Below are 7,151 nucleotides of genomic sequence, written 5' to 3' on the forward strand. Positions count from 1 at the left end.
ATACCCAGTGAAAAAAATTCCTTTCTTATAGTTATTATCATAAAGCATGTTCTCACATTTGTCTCTCCCTCAGTTCCTCCAAATCTCATTTAAATTACACAGCTGCAATCTGGCTTCTTCCTCCTGCCAAGACGCGCACATACCCATACCCAGAACCACAGACAATAAACCTTGATGATTTCATGACTATGAAGAAGCTTAAAAATAATGGCCTTTTTTCCTCTCCCCTATAAAAGGTATTTTAGATATAGATTATAGTAGATTTAGTTATAATGAAACTGTTTACATTCACCCAGCCATGGTCACATGGAAGGAGAGAACTAATTTCTCCAGGTTGTTCTGTGAGTTTCAGACATGTGCCAAAGCACGCGCACACACACACACACACACACACACACACACACACGTGTTCCCACAAATAACTGCCATAAAAATTTTAATGTTTAATTTTTAATTTAAGAAATCTCGGACCGTGCGATGGTGGCACACACCTGTAATCCCAGCACTCGGGAGGCAGAGACAGGTGAGTTTGAGGCCAGTCTGGTCTACAGAGCAAGTCTCCAAAGCTACACAGAGAAACCTTGTCTCCAAAAAAAAACCCGAAAAAGGAAAAGAAAAAGAAATCTCCAAATGGCTAGGGAATAGTCACTAGCAGACTGGTGCTGCCAACCTGCACTAATAGTCCAGAGCGTGAATAGGTTTTTGTTTTTGAGACAAGGTCCAGTGAGGTCCAGGCTGGCCTCAGGCACCTGCAGAGTGCTCTGTTTATCAACAGGTCTCATCACACCCAGCTGGCTTGATTTTGTTGTTGCTGTTGATTGTCTGTTTTTCAAGGCAGGCCTTGCTATGGAGCCCTGGAGGCCTCGACCTCACTATGCAAACTAGGCTTGTTTGAAGTCGTGGGTGATCTTCCTGTCTCTGCCTCCTGAGTATTGTGGTCACAGGTATGTACCACTTCACTGGCTTTGGTTTGATATTTTTAGTGAAGATTTGCATCTGTGGTTAAAGAGGGGTTAATATTAAATATGTAAATGAGTTAATATAACATCCTTTACTGAATTAGACACTAGCACCGGGTGAGAAACAGCAAAGGCTGCTAGGGTAGCTCTGATCTAGTCAATTGTTGGGGATCTACACTTTCGACAGTTTCCTATGAGACTGACCAAAAAAAAGAAAAATAGTTATGGTACTCATTTGAAAGGAGATTTCAGGGAACAGTAATGTGTGTGGTGCGTGTGTGGTGTGGTGTGTGTGTGTGTGTGTGTGTGTGTGTGTGTGTGTGTGTGTGTGTGAAAGAGAGAGACACGGAGGGAGAGAGATAGGTACTAGCGATGGAACCCAGGGTTCTGCTGGAAATACCCAACAAGAAAACACTCACCTTTATACACTGTTAGTTGAAGTATGATTGTAAATTTTCAGCTGGAAAGTTTAAAAATATAATTGTTTTTCAGGCAGACAAAGTGTTGCATGACCACAATCCTAGCACTCAGAAAGTCCAAGAAGGAAGATCAGGAGTTCAAGGTCAGCCTTGCATTCATCAGACCTGTCTCAAAAAAAAAAATTGTTTTTAATTGTTTATGTGTCTGTTGTGTGTGTACTTGTGCACACACATGTAGCGCCCTATGGAGGTCAGTAGAGGGAGTCATATCTCCTGGAGCTTCAGTTACAGGTATTTGTCAGTTTTCTGACATGGATGCCGGGAACTGAACTCACGTCCTTTCCAAGAGTAGAAAGTACTCTTAACCACTGAGCCACTCTCCAGCACCCTCAAAAAACTTTCTGTTTTGCTTTTTTGTGACAGAGTTTCTTTCTCTGTGTAACAGCTCTGGCTGTCCTGGAACTCACTCTGTGGACCAGGTTGGCCTTGAACTCAGAGACATCCAACTGCCTCTGCCTCCTGAGTGCTGAGATTAAATGCATATGCCACCACCGCCTGGCTCAAAAATTATTTTTAACATTTTAGCTATTTGGAATGCCAGTAGTAAGTATTTCCATCAGAAGGGGCCCCTCCTATAGACGTAGTCAGTGCTGATGAGGTACATGTATATGGAAACATGTATGTAAAGATGACTATCATAGACTATCTCCCCCATGTTATTTGGGATCTAATCAACAAGCGAAAATGTTGCTATTCACCCAAGCGTGGTGGCACGGGTCTGTGACCCTGGTACACAGAGGCTGAAGCAGGAGGATCAAGAACTCAAGGTCATAAACATCGACTGTCTCTCTTGTATGTGGACATCCACTTCAAATTTTTAGGTTAATGTGTTTGTCTTAAAAAGCCAGGAAGCTAGAGCCGGGCAGTGGTGGCACACGCCTTTAATCCTAGCACTTGGGAGGCAGATGGATCTCTGTGAGTTCGAGGCCAGCCTGGCCTACAGAGCGAGATCCAGGGACAGGCACCAAACCTACACAGAGAAACTCTGTCTCAAAAAAACAAAAAAGAGCCATAGAGAGAAGGTGCATGGTAAAGGGTTCTTAGGGTTACAATAGAATGAAAGTTCAATGAGACCAAGGGGAGAGGCAATACTGAGGTTGTAGAGGTTAAATGGGGTATGGGTAAGGATTAGCCCAGACTGAGGATGTCTGAAAATAAGACACAGTATCTGCCTGCAAGGGGGGGGGGGGTGTTAGCATTCTTCAAGCATGACACTTACAGGGATAGGAATGTGCCTGGGTAGGAAAGTGCTTGCCCAGAAAGTACAAGTCCCTGGGCTAAAACTCTAGTCCTGAAAAGAAAGAAATGTGCTATAGATTATAGAGATTATTGGACTTTCTATGAAACCAATGTAAAAATAGCCACCCACTGCTCTGTTGGATTGTATCACTAGTATGCATTCTTTTGAATTCCCTTGGCCAGGGACACTGCTACCCTATACTGGGTGTTGCAGCCCAAACCTGTAATCCCAATGCTTGGAAGGCTGAGGTAGGTGGATTATGTGTTCAAGGCTAGCCTGCTACTATCTTGAGTCTGTGCTGGGAAAAGCTGAAACCCATTTCCAATTGAATGCATCTTCCCTTGAGATTAGAGGGCTCATGCAAGCTCCTGGCCAAATGCACTGTTCTAAGTGTCCTCTTGGAAGAGTGGAGGCTGGTCATTCTTCTGTTTGGTCTAGTGATGGTTTCTAAACCTTCCTTTCACTTTCAAAGAGATTTGTGTTGGCTGTTTGCTTTGGGAGAGGTTATTATCAACCAGCAGCCCACGGCCCCTGCTTGACTTCTAGTTTAAATCATATAGTACATGCATGAGTTCAATTTAGTGCCTGCGTTCCAGTCTGGACACACATTTGTCTTGTAAGGACAGGTGACATCACTTCTACACAGGAATAGGATTTTCCTAGACATGCTTGTGGCATGGAGTGGTTTGGAGAAACAGTATGTAGAAAGAGTACTGCCTACATGATGGGGGTGGAGTCACGAGGAGGAAGGGTGTATTTCTTCCTTAGCTTATCACAATTAGAGATATTTGTGTGAAAATAGAACCTCTGTTGCTTAAGTGTTGCTCAGCTCCTGCTGATAGGTTCTCACTCACAGGCAGCGTCCTTTGTGATATAATAGTTAGTTGCTGTGGAGATGATTATCCTGTCATGGAGAGGAGAGACATGAATTTAAATGAAGAATGAACAGCAGGAGCAGAGGAAGCCAAGCACTTCATCTAATTTAATTTTCTCATGCCTTTTTAATATATGTTACATCATAAAGTTGGGTGCATCAGCTTAAATAATAGTTTCAGGGCTAATGATGAATAATGTCAAAAGAAATTTTAAAAGAAAAGGCCAGCCAGGACATTGCCACCCCTGTAGAGGCAAGAATCAGTTCAAATCATAAAAGCATTTGACAATAATAAGCAGTTGCTGTTGACCTATACCCCAATGTTTAAATAAACAAACTATTTAGATAGTTCTATTATTGTTGAACTTCTGATGAGTTGTTGAAGTGATTTAGGCGTTAGCCATCAGGTACGAAGCAAAAGTTAGTATAGACAATGGGCTTTGTATCTGAAACAGAGGTAGGTTAAATCCCTACTCTACCCTTTGTAAGCAGCTGTCTTGGGGAGGCCATTTGCCACACTCTGAACTTTAGCTTCACTTCATTCTAAATTTGAGAAAAAATTGTAGGGTATTTTTCAAGACTACCCAACTGGTATGGATGCCTATGACTGTAGCTCTGGATAGCTATACTGGTGTAACAGATAAGTTATGAAATGCCGGTGAAATTGTATTTCTTACTCTCATAGATTACAATGTAGGTCAGGCAGATTTCCTTCCTTTTGGGGCGAAAAGTTTCCAGTCCAAAATTTTGATAGTAGAGATGTAGGAGCCCACAGAGGTTTCCTAGTGAGATCTGAGCTTGCTTTACCCAACAGAGATGCATAAGGAGGTGGCTTGACCAGGTGCATGGTTACCAGGAGTGTGGAAGGGTCTGCACTTGGCTGCGTGGTATGCTTTGATCTAGCAAGGGGGAGGTCTTCTTTTGCAGAGACAGAAAGGACCAGTGGATATTGATCCAGGTCTTCCTGAAGCAATCCTGTGTTTCTGTCTGTCTCCATCTCAGCTATCTTTCGATCTACAAGTTTCTCATCCCTCTCTCAAGAGCACCCTGGGTAAAAGAGGGAGCTGCCATCCCACATAAGGGGAGGTTGAGATGAGAGAAGCATGCCAGCCTCTTTTTTTTTTTTTTTTTTTTTTCCCGAGACAGGGTTTCTCTGTGTAGCTTTGCTTCTTTCCTGGAACTCGCTTTCTAGACCAGGCTGGCCTCGAACTCACAGAGATCCGCCTGGCTCTGCCTCCTGAGTGCCGGGATTGAAGGTGTGCGCCACCACTGCTCGGCAGCATGCCAGCCTCTTAACTCTGGACTCCAAACAGGCACACATGGCTTCCATTTGTAGACCATTGGCCAGAGCTATCTGTATGCCGCCAGATGCTTCTCCCATCCATAAGGGAGGCTCAGAAATGAAGTGGGAATTAGGAAGTTGTTGGTAGGTGGTGAGAGTCTTGTTATGTCCTCAATTACTTTTTGTGGGACTTGGATGAGATAGTGTCTCCCAAGGATTTACAATTTTACGGATGGGCCAGCTGGGATAACAAAGGCACCATGGTCCAGGGTCAGAAATGGTACAATGACTTGGTTGCGATTATTTTCGTTTTCATCTCAAACTAGTAAGGAGGCAGAAGGAAGGGTACACTTGAAGTTCAATCGGGAAGCAAGAGAGTGCAGGGTGGATGCAGGGTAGCAGCGCACACAACTGCTGGGTTCTTTACCGCGGCATGGCTCAGCTTCAGCAGCCTTCGCTCCAAACACAAAGAAACGAGTGCCCTTTCTTCAAACCTTCTGATGGGATTAACAGTGTAAAAGTCAGCCCCTGGCCTGGCGCCTGATAAGGCCCGCATAATAGACACTAATGATGTGTCTTTAATCTCTTATTTCATCCCAGCTTTTTCGTTATCCATCACAGCCTGCTGACGGCTCCCCAAATAGACCGTGCAGTTTACGCTGCTCGTCCCGCCATGTGGCTCCCGTCTGGAATAGTCCATTCTCTGCTTGTCAAAATCTTACATTTCCTTCAAGACCTGGAGCTCAAATCTCCTTAATTGAAACAGCCTCCTCCTTTCAGAAATCACAGCACTGCGCTTACATGATACAGTAGAATGGCTACGCCGTGTTCATCTCCGCCAGAAAACTGTGGTCTCCGAGAGGACATATGCCATATAGCATTGGGCTCGCTTTTCATGACAAATGTTTAAGAATCTGAAAATTCTTTACTCTCCTTTCAGACATTTTGTTTGGCCTTACAGTTGGCAAAGTGTCTTTTTTTTTTTTTTAAGCTGAGGATCGAACCCAGGGCCTTGCACTTGCCAGGCCAGCGCTCTACCACTGAGCTAAATCCCCAACCCTGCAAAGTGTCTTTATGTTCATTAGTAAAACATTCATTTCCCTGGGAGAGTTCTCAAAGGCTCCAGCTGGAAATCATGACACAAATCTTCTCTTGGAGCTGATGAGTGACTAGTGGTTACAGTACAACTTCATTCCTGGCACAGAACTAACTTCTAATGCGCTGTCCCGCGGCACTTTCCTCTTGAAATCTGCTTGGGAAAGATGGTTTGGCCGGTTCTTCCTGAAAGCTGAGCGCTGACCCATCTCATCATCGCATGGTTCACCTCATACCTTGACGATAAAGCTGCTTTTCAGACACCCGGAGCTTGTACAGCTGATAACCCAGGACCTCAAGGGATAAAGATATTTTCCTTGAGTCTCAGGGGCCGACTAAGTAAAGACCAATACTTCTCTTAGTGGTCTGTGCTGATGTAATACCTCCATGGCCTGAGTGTGGTGTGGTGGTGCACACCTGTAATCACGGCACTCAGGAAGCAGACACGGAAGAATGGCCACAAGTTCAATGTTACCTAGATCTACACAGTGAGTACCAGTCCAGCCAAGGCCACATAGTGAGGCCTTGTTTAAAAAAACAATACATGAACACATAAACAAATGAAATCCCCAAACACCATCAACTTGATAGATAATGAGCAGACATTTATTTCTCATGGTTTTGAAGGGGACTCTGCTTGGTTGCAGGCTCCTAACTTCTTGTTATCCTTACATGTCCAAAAGTGGAAAAGAAAGCTTTCTGGGGTCCCTTTTATTAAGGGTACCAATTCAGTTCCTAAGTCCTTATAATCTAATTGCCTGACAAAGGCACTTCTTACTGTCTGCTGGGGCTGGGATAGCAGCCTGTGAATTAATGCAGACACAGTCATTGCAGTTCCTCCCAATGGTCAACAGCCCTTCACTCAAGGATAAAATGACAGACATACAACACAGATGGCAACCCCTGAGCCTAATTCTCGCTAACATTCTTAAAGATTTAATGCAACCCTAACAGGTTACTTTTGGATAATAATAATAAAAAAAAAAAGAATCCTAAAATTTATACATGCAGAAATAAAAAACACAAAAAAGTCAACACTTTTTGAACTGACACTACCCAACTTCAGGATTATGATTTTTTTTTTTCTGGTTTTTCAAGACAGGGTTTCTTTGTGTAGCCTTGGCTGTTCCAGAATAGCTCTGTAGGCTGGCCTCAAACTCACAGAGATCTGCCTCTGCCTCTCAAGTGCCTGGCCAGGATTACTATTGAGCTACAGTAATCA

Source organism: Onychomys torridus, chromosome 11, assembly GCF_903995425.1.
Source record: "Onychomys torridus chromosome 11, mOncTor1.1, whole genome shotgun sequence".
Taxonomy (NCBI): Eukaryota; Metazoa; Chordata; class Mammalia; order Rodentia; family Cricetidae; genus Onychomys; species Onychomys torridus.